Raw genomic sequence first — 16,191 nt, forward strand, 5'->3', positions numbered from 1 at the left:
TATCGCTCGGCATCAGGGAAATCCAAATCAAAACCTCAATGAGATACCACCTCACCACCTCACCAGCCATTTTAGTTAATGGCTAAAATTAACAAGTCAGGAAATGACAGATGTTGGCGGGGATGCGGAGAAAGGGGAACCCTCCTACACTGTTGGTGGGAATGCAAGCTGGTGCAGCCACTCTGGAAAACGGTATGGAGGTTCCTCAAAAAGTTGAAAATAGAGCTACCATATGATCCAGCAATTGCACTACTGGATATTTACCCAAAAGATACAAAGGTAGGGATCCGAAGGGGTACGTGCACCCCGATGTTTATAGCAGCAATGTCCACAATAGCCAAACTGTGGAAAGAGCCAAGATGTCCATCAACAGATGAATGGATAAAGAAGATGTGGTATATATATACAATGGAATATTATGCAGCCATCAAAAGGAATGAAATCTTGCCATTTGCAACGACGTGGATGGAACTGGAGGGTATTATGTTGAGTGAAATAAGTCAAACAGAGAAAGACATGTATCATATGATCTCACTGATATGAGGAATTCTTAATCTCAGGAAACAAACTGAGGGTTGCTGGAGTGGGGGGTGGGGTGGGAAGGATGGGGTGACTGGGTGATAGACACTGGGGAGGGTATGTGCTCTGGTAAGTGCTGTGAATTGTGCAAGACTGTTGAACCTCAGATCTGTACCTCTGAAACAAATAATGCAATATATGTTAAGAAAAAAAAAAAGAAGAAGAAGGTAGCGGGAGGGGAAGAATGAAGCGGGGGAAATCGGAGGGGTAGACGAACCATGAGAGACGATGGACTCTGAAAAACAAACAGGGTTCTAGAGGGGAGGGGGGTGGGAGGATGGGTTAGTCTGGTGGTGGGTATTGAGGAGGGCACATTCTGCATGGAGCACTGGGTGTTATGCACAAACAATGAATCATGGAACACTTCATCTAAAACTAATGATGTAATTTATGGGGATTAACATAAGAATAAAAAAAATGAATTTAAATTAAAAAAAAAAAAACTGGCATTTAAAAAGACTACAACATTCATTTGTAAGTTATTATTTCCTTCAATGTCTGTCATTACAGAGATGGCAGACTGGTAGGGTTGAAAATCTTGTTTGAAGTCTGCCTAACAAATAATAATCCTGATAATTCAAAGCAACAGAAATAAATTTACCTGAAATATTCAGAAGATTAAATGGATTTGCCTTTACAATGGCCTCGCTTTTCTCCTTCACTCTGTAAGTTAAGCAGTTCCTCACCCAGGATGACTGTATGGCACCGTGATATGGAATGAGGAATCCATTTGTCTCAAGTCCAAGTTCTACTGTCAAACAACTGTGTCACCTTAAACAAGGCACTTAAAACTCTGTTGGCTTCAGTTTCCTTATCCATTAAATGTAGGATTAACTGATCCCTAAATTCCTTTTAATTCTGAAGTACTAGCTATGCTTACTCTAATAGAAAAATAAAAAATAAAAAGTATTCAAAGTTTAGCAATCAAGCATATGTAAAAGCATATAGCATCCTGAGGAGCTGAGGGTTTAGTTGTTCCTGTCATTCACTGTTTTCTGACCAAGCCCATATTTCTAATCCAAGAATTACATTCCATGGAGACAGTTTCACTAGGTGTTTCCTTGATAAAAAAATATTAATAACAAGAATTTCAGATCTGAAATTCAGTTAAATAATTTCATTTCTGCTTGGAATACACATACCTCACAACTTTAGGACCCATTATATCTTGTACCTAATACTCTTTACTCTGTCAATTACAACCTTTTGGAAATTTAAAATTTTACTATTGATAAAACCATAATTGAACTTAAATAATAATGCATTAAAAAATTACTCCTGAAGAAAGGTCTTAATAACCTGAGAGAAAGGTGACAGGAGTTGTAAAGCCAGTGCCCTCTCCAGGCCTGCTCATATTATAATCATCATCTCTCTCTGAGTCTGTCTCTGTCTGTCTGTCTCTCTTTTTCTCTCTCTTTAAACTGATGTAGAGCAGTTACCTCAGGTGACCAAAGGAGACTAGGCATTGCCTCTTACTCTGATGTCCTAAGGTTAACGCTCTATTCTAATCTTCTCCAGCAGATTCAAGTGTCCTTATTGGCCAGTCAACCTTGGAGATCAGCTGCTGCTTTCACAGGAATCAGTTCCTGAGATGAGAAAAAGTTTGGATCCTACTTCCTGCATGCTACTTCTTGTTAAAGGCCATATCTTTTATTTAGAATTTTCCTTCAATCTGACCCCAGGTACTTAGACTTTGCCTGAGTTGTAACTGCCTGGATCCAAGACCTATTTTTACACCAACACTTTTTAAATGAGTATACTAATTGATCTTTTCCTTAGGTGATCTGTCCATTTCAGTGAGGGGGGTGTTAAAGTCCCCTACTATTATTGTATTGTTGTCGATGTGTTTCTTTGCTTTTGTCATCTAAGCAAAAGATCAACAAGGAAATAAAGACTTTAAATGACACACTGGACCAAATGGACTTCACAGATATACTCAGAACATTCCATCCCAAAGCAACACAATACACAGTCTTCTCTAGTGCCCATGGAACATTCTCCAGAATAGATCACATCCTAGGTCACAAATCAGGTCTCAACCAGTACCAAAAGATTGGGATCATTCCCTGCCTATTTTCAGACCACAATGCTTTGAAACTAGAACTCAATCACAAGAGGAAAGTCAGAAAGAACTCAAATACATGGAGGCTAAAGAGCATCCTACTAAAGAATGAATGGGTCAACCAGGAAATTAAAGAAGAATTAAAAAAATTCATGGAAACAAATGAAAATGAAAACACAACTGTTCAAAATCTTTGGGATGTAGCAAAGGCAGTCCTAAGAGGAAAGTATATAGCAATACAAGCCTTTCTCAAGAAACAAGAAAGGTCTCAAATACACAACCTAACCCTACACCTAAAGGAGCTGAAGAAGGAACAGCAAATAAAGCCTAAATCCAGCAGGAGAAGAGAAATAATAAAGATCAGAGCAGAAATCAATGAAATAGAAACCAAAAGAACAGTAGAACAGATCAACGAAACTAGGAGCTGGTTCTTTGAAAGAATTAATAAGATTGATAAACCCCTGGCCAGACTTATCAAAAAGAAAAGAGAAATGACCCAAATAAATAAAATCATGAATGAAAGAGGAGAGATCACAACCAACACCAAAGAAATACAAACAATTATAAGAATATATTATGAGCAACTGTATGCCAGCAAATTAGATAATCTGGAAGAAATAGATGCATTCCTAGAGATGTATAAACTACCAAAACTGAACCAGAAAGAAATAGAAAACCTGAACAGACCTATAACCACCAAGGAAATTGAAACAGTAATCAAAAATCTCCCAACAAACAAAAGCCCAGGGCCACATGGCTTCCCAAGGGAATTCTACCCAACATTTAAAGAAGGACTAATACCTATTCTTCTGAAACTGTTCCAAAAAATAAAAATGGAAGGAAAAGTTCCAAACTTGTTTTATGAGGCCAGCATTACCTTGATCCCAAAACCAGACAAAGACCCCATCAAAAAGGAGAATTACAGACCAATATCCTTGATGAACATGGATGCAAAAATTCTCACCAAAATACTAGCCAATGGGATCCAACAGTACATTAAAAGGATTATTCACCACGACCAAGTGGGATTTATCCCTGGGCTGCAAGGTTGGTTCAACAGCCGCAAATCAATCAATGTGATATAATATATTAATAAAAGAAAGAACAAGAACCATATGATCCTCTCAATAGATGCAGAAAAAGCATTTGACAAAGTACAGCATCTTTTCTTGATCAAAACTCTTCAGAGTACAGGGATAGAGGGTACATACCTCAATATCATAAAAGCCATCTATGAAAAACCTACAGCGAATATCATTCTCAATGGGGAAAAACTGAGAGCTTTCCCCCTAAGGTCAGGAACACGGCAGCGATGTCCACTATCATCACTGCTATTCAACACAGTATTAGAAGTCCTAGCCACAGCAATCAGGTAAAACAAAAAGAAATAAAGGGCATCTGAATTGGCAAAGAAGTCAAACACTCACTCTTTGCAGATGATATGATACTTTATGTGGAAAACCCAAAAGACTCCACCCCAAAACTGCTAGAACTCATACAGGAATTCAGTAAAGTGGCAGGATATAAAATCAATGCACAGAAATCAGTGGCATTCCTATACACCAACAAGACAGAAGGAAGAAAAATTAAGGAGTTGATCCCATTTACAATTGCACCCAAAACCATAAGATACCTAGGAATAAATCTAACCAAAGAGACAAAGGATCTGTACTCAGAAAACTATAAAATACTCATGAAAGAAATTGAGGAAGACACAAAGAAATGGACAAACATTCCATGCTCATGGATTGGAAGAACAAATATTGTGAAGATGTCAATGCTACCTAGAAAAATCTACACATTTAATGCAATCCCCATCAAAATACTATCAACTTTTTTCAAAGAAATGGAACAAATCATCCTAAAATTTGTATGGAACCAGAAAAGACCCCGCATAGCCAGAGGAATGTTGAAAAAGAAAAGCAAAGCTGGTGGCATCACAAATCCAGACTTCAAGCTCTATTACAAAGCTGTAATCATCAAGACAGTATGGTGCTGGCACAAAAACAGACACATAAATCAATGGAACAGAATAGAGAGCCCAGAAATGGACCCTCAACTCTATGGTCAACTATCCTTCGACAAAGCAGGAAAGAATGTCCAATGGAAGAAAGACAGTCTCTTCAACAAATGGTATTGGGAAAATTGGACAGCCACATGCAGAAGAATGAAACTGGATCATTTTCTTACACCATACACAAAAATAGACTCAAGATGGATGAAAGACCTAAATGTGAGACAGGAGTCCATCAAAATCCTAGAGGAGAACACAGGCAGCAACCTCTTCGACCTCAGCCGCAGCAACTTCTTCCTAGAAACATCACCAAAGGCAAGGGAAGCAAGGGCAAAAATGAACTATTGGGACTTCATCAAGATAAAAAGCTTTTGCACAGCAAAAGAAACAGTCAACAAAACCAAAAGACAACCGACAGAATGGGAGAAGATATTTGCAAATGACATATCAGATAAAGGCTATAATCTTTTATAGATAATAATCCAAAATCTATAAAGAACTTATCAAACTCAACACCCAAAGAACAAATGATCCAATCAAGAAATGGGCAGAAGACATGAACAGACATTTTTCCAAAGAAGACATCCAAATGGCCAACAGACACATGAAAAAGTGCTCAAAATCGCTCGGCATCAGGGAAATCCAAATCAAAACCTCAATGAGATACCACCTCACACCAGTCAGAATAGCTAAAATTAACAAGTCAGGAAATGACAGGTGTTGGCGAGGATGCGGAGAAAGGGGAACCCTCCTACACTGTTGGTGAGAATGCAGCTGGTGCAGCCACTCTGGAAAACAGTATGGAGGTTCCTCAAAAAGTTGAAAATAGAGCTACCATATGACCCAGCAATTGCACTACCGGGTATTTACCCCAAAGATACAAATGTAGGGATCCAAAGGGGTAAGTGCACCCCGATGTTTATAGCAGCAATGTCCACAATAGCCAAACTGTGGAAAGAGCCAAGATGTCCATCGACAGATGAATGGATAAAGAAGATGTGGTGTGTATATACAATGGAATATTATGCAGCCATCAAAAGGAATGAAATCTTGCCATTTGCAACGACGTGGATGGAACTGGAGGGTATTATGCTGAGCAAAATAAGTCAATCAGAGAAAGACATGTATCATATGATCTCACTGATATGAGGACTTCTTAATCTCAGGAAACAAACTGAGGGTTGCTGGAGTGGTGGGGGTGTGGGAGGGATGGGGTGGCTGGGTGATAGACATTGGGGAGGGTATGTGCTATGGTGAGCGCTGTGAATTGTGTAAAACTGTTGAATCACAGACCTGTACCTCTGAAACAAATAATACATTATATGTTTAAAAAAAAAAAAGATGATAGTAGGAAGGGAAAAATGAAGGGGGGGAATCGGAGGGGGAGATGAACCATGAGAGGGGATGGACTCTGAGAAACAAACTGAGGGTTCTGGGGCGGGGGGGATGGATTAGCCTGGTGATGGGTATTAAAGAGGGCATGTACTGCATGGAGCACTGGGTGTTATACGCAAACAATGAATCATGGAACACTACCTCAAAAACTAATGATGTAATGTATGGTGATTAACATAACATAATAAAATTAAAAATAAATAAATAAATAAATAAATGAGTATACTAACTACCCCTAGGGAACAAGGGCTAACCCAAAAAAACTATGTGTAACCATAGGATAAATATGATGCTAGAAAATGAATCTTTCCTTGATAGCAATATAAAAATATTTTATTTAAACAAATGTGGACATATTATAAAGTATATAGTACACTGCAAAATCTAAGTGAATTTTAAGAATTAAATTTGAGACTTCATAGTATTTCATTTTTGTACCAGGCAAATTTCTCTGATTGTGTTTGTTGATTTACCTCTCCTATTAGGGATACTTCAGTAGAAATTTTTTGGGGGGGCAGGGAGAAGATGACTGACTGTATGAGCAACTCCTTCTCCTGTGCTTCCACAATTCTTTGGGGACATGACTTACGTTGCATTGTAAGTATCTAATTGGACGCTGGGCCCCTTCACTTTACAGGCTGAACAAAGGTAAAGTCAAAGTCCCTGAGAGCAAATTCCCCTAGTGACAAAATGAATTGCTGAGATTTACAAAATGAGATTCAATCTAAGCTAATATAGTTTTATTTTAACTAAATCAGCTCACTTAGACATGATGTAGTATTATGAAATAAAATTTACATATATTTCAAAAGACTGTAGTGTCATCTTTTTAATGATCTGGTCCTATTAAAAATATAGTAAAATTTCTCTAAATACTGTGATCTTAAACAGTGTTGACATTATGAAATTTAAAGATTTTTAAAAGTAGAAAATTATTTCAGAAAAGCAAGCATAAATGTAAAAGCCAATTTTTTTAGTCAAGTACAGTTAACAACGATCAAGTTCACAAAAATCTCTGAAATGTTTTCTAGTTCAACTGACCACCATGGGAAGAAATATTGAAATTCCTTAGTCAGATTGAATAAAAAATAAAATACTGGTTTGCACTGTACCACTAGGAGAAAAATGAAATTTCCATTTTCAAAATGAAATTTTTTTTTTCAAAGTGAAACTTCTTAAAGTGTGTGAATCACAGCATATAAATCAGTGCCTAACTCTATAGAGTTCTTCTCTTGATGGTAGAAAAGGAGTAGAAAGCAGATATTTTACTTTTCCATTGGCTCATTCCTAGCAGATAGACTTAATCAATCCCTCAATTAGAGGAAGGTTTCTTCCATTAGAGATTCTGACCTGCTGCTACTTCTTTCTACTTAGCTCAACTCTGGGAAATGGAAGGTAGATAATCAGAAAAAAGCATCCTGAGAATAGCCACTGTTGGGGATTAAAACATATAACTATCTCCAAGCCATGGGGTTTCAAGTATGATCTGGATATAGAGGGCTGGGCTGGGCTATGTGGGGTCTCACGTCCAACCAAGAGCTATGATTTAGTCATGTTTCACTTGTACTTATTAGCATTTTCTTAAACTTACATATATCCTCAGCCCACAAGACTGGGTAGGTGGTAGCTGTTTCCATAATATCTCCCTTATAACAATGACACTTTGGCAAAAGGGACCAATGAGTGTTTATTGTCCAAATATTATGGATCACACTCCTAATTACTATTGGACTTTTTACTTTCCTATATTCTGAATTCTTCAAGGCTCAAACTATATTTAGTTCATGGTGAGAGAACTAATACATATTTATTTTCATGGCTACTTGTGGGGATTCCAGGAACCCAATCTGATATTTGTTATTTCAAAAGTGACCTTTAATGATGTTGAACTTATTCCATGCAGGTAAAAGCTAACAATTAAATAACCCAGATCATTCTTTCTTACTTGCAAATCTGCAACAGGTACAATACCAACTCTGTCACATTCAACAGAAATGAATTCAGGTTATTCAAACTCAGGATTCCCCAAAGGTGAAACTTTACATCAAAAGAAATTCATTCTACACCTACACTGAAAAGATACAACTGGTGTATCAAGTTCACCAGTTTGTCCTTATGCATTGAAAACATTCTAGAAAGAACACAGTGATAACCTTATCCACCCAGCCTAACTGGGACACAGAAAGGTGGAAGTGAAGTAAGAAGGACAAGGTAATAACATTCTTATGGAACAAAACTGCTAGACAGAAAGCATGTGATTATTTTCATACAGAGGTCCCCAACTGCTAAAATTCCAGTTCCTTATTTCTAGGTGGACTTATTTAAAACAGAAACTCAGTGTTATTAAAGCAGAGAAATAGAAGTCAAACTGGTACCTGGCAGAAAGTTTTGAAAGTAAAATGCCAGGAGCCAGTTTAAAAAAAACAGCACTTGGCATAAAGTATACCATCATGGGAACACCTTCATATTAAGTTTAAAAATATACTCTTTATAAGTACATACACACACACACACACACAAACTGAGTCACTCAATAAGTAGTTTATCAAACAGTCTACAAGGAGTATTCCATAAATGAAAAAGAGTGTGGGTCTATCTCTTTTTCAAGTGCCTTCAGCATTGGAAGTAAATTTATAATGCGAGAGGTATCCCACCATATCTCTTCAGAAAATGGCAATACTGGTAACAGTTTATATCACTTATAATACTAATGCTATAAAATAGAGGAGAAGTAGGCTACTTTAAATTCACAATGTGTGTTGTAAGTAAAATCATACCAGTTAAGGCAAAGTTAACAAGAATAATTATCAGGATTTCCACAACCTACAAACCTGGCCATTTTCAATAATCATGTCTTCTAATTCAGTTAGTTTATTTTTTTAATGCATTTTTCCACTTGTTTCTGTGAAATATCCCTGTTTCTTCATAATAAAACACCCTTACACTATTTTGAATGGAATTTCTACTTCTTCGAATCTCCTTGAAATGCTTCCTCAATACAACTCAAGAGTGTTCGAATTGTGTAAGACTGATGAATCACAGACCTGTACCCCTGTGACAAATCATACATTGTATGTTAATTTAAAAAAATTTTTAAAAAGTGTTTGGAATGATTCTGTTTAAGAAACGATTCCTCAAAAGGAGTGCCATTACAAATAACTTCCTAGTGGGTGGAGGGAACCACTGAGAGCTGGCCAAGAGTAGAGAGACCACAGTACCAGTTAGGAGGCCACCAGGAGAGCCACTGCCAAAGGAAACAGGCTCCACTTAGCTGCTAAGCCCTATGGGAACTAGAGCCAATGAGAGATGCCATGAGCAACATTGATCCATTACAGCCTAGAGATTACCATTAGGTGCATCATATTATTTGCAACTTTTCCACCTCAGAGTGACGAACTCTTGAGGGAGAGTAGGGACAACACCCTTATCAATTTCTCCAAATCAAAGCCATCACCCAAATAACCATCCAAATAATGGACTATACAGTCCATTTTAAGAATAAAGAGGCCTTAGGAGTAACTTGTAAGCTTCATGTTAAGTATTCAATATTATAAAATTAAAGACAAAAATAAAATTACCAAAAAAATACTTTGATTCTTTTGGGATAAAAAAGATGAATTACAGGTAGTAAAGACATAGTATCTGGCCTTTTACTTTTTTTTTTTCCTAATGCATCAAATTAATGCATCTTTCAAATTAAGTCTGTGAGTTCCATTTTGTAATTCTTGTTCTGAAAACATAAATCCTCCTGCAATGGATGAAGAGTAGGTTGGAAAATCTCAATTGCTCAATGATGAAAAAATAGCAAAGGAATACAAATGAAACTCAACAATCCATAATTCTTCTTTTTTTAAGATTTTATTTATTTATTTGACAGAGAGAGAGACAGTGAGAGACGGAACACAAGCAGGGGGAATGGGAGAGGGAGAAGCAGGCTTCCCATTGAGCAGGGAGCCCGACGTGGGGCTCAATCCCAGGACCCTGGGATCATGACCTGAGCCGAAGGCCGACACTTAACGACTGAGCCACCCAGGTGCCCCAACAATCCATAATTCTTAACACAGTATGACATTTAAAGTTTAATCCCCAATTAGCTTTTAGAGTCACCAGACCTAAATGTACTGGAATGATAGCACCTGATCTTAAGTTAAAATGCATTACTAAAATCCTGGTATTTAAAAAAAAAAAAAAAGGACTGATGTTTACCCCTTACAGTGCAGACAAAACTCATAATAATCATGTAGGTATGTGAAATTAAAACATCCTTGAAGAACTGTCTTCTGAAGTTTTGTTTGGATTTCAGTGATCTTGATACGCATATATATCAGTCACAAGCAAATGTTATGCTCCATCAAATGCTCATTCCAAATTCTTAATCTATTTTAAGAAGCCAATTTTTAAAAATGCAGTCTCATTTTTGTTAAATTAAACCTTCCAAAAGGGAATGGCAAGTCTCTATACATATGCCATCTTCTTTATTCTCAGTGAAATCTACAGAATAAAGTTAATTCCATTTCCACAGTGGGTAAACATCAAAGGAGACTTTTTGTTGTTCTCTTCTAATAAATAATTTTAATCTTTCCTATAGGCCTTTATCATGAAAGAATTTAAGTGCCTCTGTTAGGTTACTTCTGCAGTCAGAGGTAAAGAGATAGGCTATGAAGACTGAGAACTCAGGAGGTTTGTGGCAATGGTATTTCCATTAGGGATACAGCAGGCATCTGCCTACTTCTTTCATTACTACCCTCAAGGCTTAGTGACAGCAATCTTGGGAACAAGTTCTTCTTTATTTCCTCCACCCATCTGCAGAATAAATCATGCCAGCAACTTATGCCCAGGATAGTTACTTTGACTGAAGAAGTCTATACCTTACCAAGGACATGCTTAATGTTTAAATTTAGGCAACTCTAATTCATACAAAAGACTTAAAGCTCACCTTCAAAAGAGTTCTTGCTAACGTAACAAAGATTTAGAAAATTGTTATCATCATCAGGTCCCAATTATCTTAAGAAAGAACTGTGAGTTTTAACAGTAATAAGATCTTTATTTGGGGTCTCTAATTCAAGTTCATTTGCCTGGGACTTTCTGAGAGCCAGTCTAGACCAGTATGATATGGATACCAAAAGTAGGATCTAGGGGCGCCTGGGTGGCTCAGTTGTTAAGCGTCTGCCTTCGGCTCAGGTCATGATCCTAGGGTCCTGGGATCAAGTCCCACATCGGGCTCCCTGCTCAGCAGGGAGTCTGCTTCTCCCTCTCCCTCTGCTTGCTGCTCCCCTGCTCATGCTCTCTCTCTCTCTGCCAAAAAAAAAAAAAAAGTAGGATCTAAACTACTTAGAAATTGGGTGTACACATACACAATCTTATTCTGCAGCATTGGCCATTGTTCCTATTCAGGGAAAGGGAAAACAAATTTGAAATCCTCTGTTCATACAATCTGTGAATTGCTCCCATTCACAAATCATTAATAACTAAGGAAAGAATATGAATTGCATATCTATGAATATAATGGTAATAGTTCAAACCTCATTTCTGACTGTTTTTCATTTCTACGTTCTTTATTTCTACAACTCATTTATTTAAATATGTATTGAGCACCTGACTATGGGCCAGGCACCATTTTAAGTAGGGATATGCAGCAGCAAACAACACAGACAAATCCCGTACTATCATTGAGCTTACTTTCTGCAAAAGGGACATTTATAACAGAGAAGTTAAAAGCATAAGCAATATCATTTCATGCTATGAAGTAAATAAAACACAGGGATGTACTGGAGAGTTAAGGGGTAAAAGTAGATTAGCCTGGGAGTCAGAAACAGCTCTCAAAAGAAACGACATTGAACTAAGATTGAATAACAGGAAGTAGGCGCTCATGGATTCACTGTTCTAGGCAGAGAAAACAGCAAGTGTCATCCTAAGGTGGAATTTGATACATTCAAGAACACAAAGAAGCTCTGAGTGACTAGATTTAGTGAGAGAGGAGGAGAATGGTTAGGGGTGATAGCAGAAAAATAAGCAGGAACAGACTAGACAGGGTCTTGTAAACCATTGTAAGGAGTTAGAATTTCATTGTCAGTACAATGAAAAGCCACTGAAGGAATTTAATCAAGGGAATTATATGACCTCATTTACACTCTTAAGTTTCTTTCTAGTTTCTGGGACCAGCCTGGTGCTTCACACCAGGCTAGCTATTCCTGTAGACTGAGAGCTCAGGGGAACTGGACTGTAGTGACCTAAGACTACCTGACTCTGAATGGGCCATATAAGGATACTGTATTCAATACCTAGATATGAGGGAAGCTATCTCTAGCTTGCTCTCCATGCGTGAGGAGAGGCCTCGGGTCACTCTTCCTGACACTTTAAGCCATGTTATTTCATGAAATAAAGTAATAACAATGCAAGAAAATCTACCTATTGGATAGGCTGTAGTTGGACTACAATTGAAGTTAGACTGTAAGAGTCATCTATGAAATGCTAAAGAAACCCAGAGTGCAGAGAGCAGAAAGGTAATAAAACCTGGTTTGTAGCGTTCAGTGATTGCACTAAGAAGTAGCAAGTCTATTTGTACTGAATGTAAATGTGAAACATAATGGATTGTTGCCTAGCAAAGGAGAAAAATGCTTTGTCACATACAATATTTCTGATGGTCGTTTGGTTAGAACATGAAGTGATTGATATTTCCTAATGCAAATTGTTTAAAAGGCACATTTTATGGGCTGTAGTCTTGTAAATGATCTTTTTTAATGGTCATGAATTCTCAACAAGCTGAAACAGGAAAGGAAAAACAAATCTCTAAGGTGAAATAAGCCTGCAGAGGCCAACTTCAGAAGGAAAACAGTAATCATTAAGCATCAGGCACTTCTTACAGCTATATTATTTCATTCATATAAAACCCTACCAGTGAAGGGTACTAGCCTTTTATTACAGATGGAAAAACTGAGGCTCAGAGACATTACAGAACTTACCCATTATCGTAAAATGAGTAAGCATCAGACCTGTCTCAGAAGTCACAGCTGTACCTGAGTATAGAGCCTGAGTTCCTTCCAATGCACCAAGCAAGGCCAAACCCAACAATAAAGAAAATCAGACAGTACATTCCAAAGGAGTGAAACAACTGAATCTCTGGAGAACCTATATACAAAATGAGCCCATGTGTCCTTCCAGTCGACCTGCCGTTTTCACCACTGTTAACCTTTCCTGCTACCAAGGTCTTAGGACAGGACTACAATGAAAGAGCCAGTTCATGCATAGTCCCTTGCCCTCTTTTTGGATCCTTTTCCTACCCAGCAATGCCTTCATGTTTTCATGTTTCCTTGGCCCAAAAAATTATCAGCCTCTGCTCTCATATTCTTCATTCATGTTAGAACTGAAACGACCCATATCAAGAAGACAAATCTAAAAGAGATTCATTTTATGATGATGAGAGATTTAAATTATTAAAATTAATCTCCATATTTTTCAGAGATCAGTCCATAGACATGGGTAACTTAGGGAGAACCAGGACCTGTCTCAGGTCCTGAAATCAATCTGCAGAGATGGCACCCATAGCATGACTAAAGTAGACTCTGGTCCAGTACTTGCCCTATCAAAGCTTACCTGCCTTATCTCCTAATTCTCTCTCCTCCAGCCACTCCTCCCAAACATATATTGTCCTTTTCCATTTCTGTAATTTGGCTACTACCATGTAACCCACCTGAAATTCTCTCCTTCCTCTTCTTTATGCAAATCCTACTCATCCTCATAGCTCTTGTGGGACAAGTATTTTTTTTTTAAATAATAAATTTTATTAGCATTAAATACATGTTAAGTATTAACACTTTTAAAATATAAACATATATAAAGAAGAAAATTTTAAAATCGATGTAATTCCATCACCAAAGTAAGCATTTTTAGCATTACCTGTCCTTAGGCCTTTTCTGATCATTCCGGCTCTCTCTCAATCCTCAATCTCTCTCCCTCTCTGTCCCTCACTCTCCTTTGAACTTCCTTCAGTTTACTAGTCAGTAAACACACAGTTGCTTATATATTTATTATTTATTATATATTTATTCAATTATTCCTTTAAAAAAGTGTTTATGAAGTCTACCTATTCTGTATTAGACATCATTCTAGATTCAGGGTGGTAAATAAGATTTGGTTTCTGCCTGCATGAAATTTATAATCTAGTGCCTATAATTATGACTTACAACTTAACATATCTAACTTCCTAATTTAAGAATCTGCATTTTATAAGTGAATATTATCTCCCAAGTGAAGTGAAACTCCTTGGGGTCAGAAAGTACATAATGTCATTATGATCAAATATATAGCCAGTACTATTTATTACAATGCCCACAGGATACAAAAAGTCAGAAAGCTGGCCTTTCTTCATATCAAAATCAGCTTCAATTATATGTGACAAAAGTCCTAACAATGAACATATTGTTGATTTATAAACATTCTGTTATAGTCTATTCTATTCCACACTAGATCATATTAATTAAAAGTATTTAACATAGTAAATTCTTACTTGAGGATTACAGCTTATAGTCTGCCCAGGTAGAAGTGAAGTCTATGCTGTACTAACATGGTTTCTGAGCAGGATAAATTAAACAACTATTATCTAATCAGGCACAATAAAAAGATGAGAAATTATAGTGAAAACAGGTGACATGTGTTTATTGTATGTAATATAATAACTGTGACTTGAACAGTATCTGGCAGAGACTGGATGCTCCAAACTCCTTGCTAGATGAATAAATCATGTTGAGAGTTCTTGGGTAAGAACAGCAAGTACAGGGGCACCTGGGTGGCTCAGTCGTTAGGGGTGAGCCTTCGGCTCGGGTTATGATCCCCGGGTCCTGGGATCGAGCCCCACATCAGGCTCCCTGCTCTGTGGGATGCCTGCTTCTCCCTTTCCCTCTCCCCCTACTTGTGTTCCCTCTCTCATTGTCTCTCTCTCTCTGTCAAATAAATAAATAAATAAATAAAATAAAATCTAAAAAAAAAAAAAGAACAGCAGGTACATGATGAGGGAGCACTAGACTCTGAGTTGGGTGACCTGGGTTCCAATCCTGATCCTGCCTCTTCAGTTAAGTTCCTTTACTTTCAGGGACCTTAATTTCACATATAAAGAGGGGCCTGGATTATCCACTTTCAATTCTTTTTTTCCCCATATTCTTTATTTTCTATGCATTATGTTTCTGCCTAAAATATAAAGAGCAGTAAGAAAAGAGAGGCTATGCAGTAGGTGTTGTTTTTCTGCAGTCAACAGCATTTATTTATTTACATACATATTTATTTTCATTGGAGTATAGTTGACACACAATGTTGCATGAGTTTCGGGTGTACATTAGGGACTTGACAACTCCATACATTATGCTATGCTCACCACAAGAGTAGCCACCATCTGTCACAATACAAAGCTATTACAATACTACTGACTATAGTCCCTATGCTGTGCCTTTTATCCCCATGATTTATTCATCCTGTAACTGGAAGACTGTATCTCCCACTCCTCTTCACCCATTTTGCCCATGCCCCCTGCTCTTCCCCTCTGGCAACCATCAGTTTGTTGTCTGTATGTATGGAGCTGCTCCTGCTTTTTTTTGTTTGTTCATTTGTTTTGGTTGTTAGATTCCACATATAAGTAGATCTACAATCAGTTCTTGAACAGTAAATGCAAAGCAAGTACCACAAGTATTATATTTGTTGTGACATATTTTGCTAAACTTCTCCCAACAACTGAACACAGATGAATAATGCATTCTTTATGTCACTTTCAATAAAACTCTTACTTGCAATAGTATATACAAATCAATTCATGTTGTATAGAACACATCACATTCTATAACACTATGATGCACAAAGTAGAGCATCTTCTGGGGAACATTTTGATTACATTACAATCTTCTTTGTTAGTCTAAAGTTATCAATTTATTTCATAGACTAAAAAGTAAATTCTATGCTTCTATCAAAGAGAATATTCCTTCCTTTTCAGGAGTGACCTCCTTTTTCCTTTGATGATACTTGGTTTTTATATTCTCTCATTTCATTTCCTCCATGATCACCCACTTTCAACCTCCTACAACTCTTTATCAGAGAGTACCAGGGAAATATAAATCAAAACTAGGCATATCTTTGCCATTTGGCTTTTCTACATGTA

This window comes from Neomonachus schauinslandi, chromosome 10, assembly GCF_002201575.2.
Source record: "Neomonachus schauinslandi chromosome 10, ASM220157v2, whole genome shotgun sequence".
NCBI classification, from domain to species: Eukaryota; Metazoa; Chordata; class Mammalia; order Carnivora; family Phocidae; genus Neomonachus; species Neomonachus schauinslandi.